The following is a 350-nucleotide window of genomic DNA, read 5'->3' as shown; positions in this document are numbered from 1 at the left end:
AGCTGAAACTGTCGATCGGGATATCTCTTTTGCAATTCTTTTCGCTATCTTCCCTTCGATGTACTATACCTGTTCTTTAGAAATGCACGAAGACAGAACTAGGGCCTCCCAAGTAGAAAAAGAGAACTAAAAGCAAAGAAAGAAGGAGCAAAGAACGCACAGATCATAATAAGGCAAGCACTCCAAGCCTTCCAGGGATGCAATTGAAAGAAGACATAGTGAATTACAAGCCGCAAGTGAAAGACAGACAATCACGCAAGTCAATAAATATACATCCATCAATACCGACAGCGGCTGGCATTACTATTCCATCCGTCCTTCCCTCCCAAATCCATCTCCGGTGTAAATCA

The sequence above is a fragment of the Penaeus monodon genome, chromosome 27, assembly GCF_015228065.2.
Source record: "Penaeus monodon isolate SGIC_2016 chromosome 27, NSTDA_Pmon_1, whole genome shotgun sequence".
Lineage (NCBI taxonomy): Eukaryota > Metazoa > Arthropoda > Malacostraca > Decapoda > Penaeidae > Penaeus > Penaeus monodon.
Note: the sequence above shows the minus strand (reverse complement) of the source record.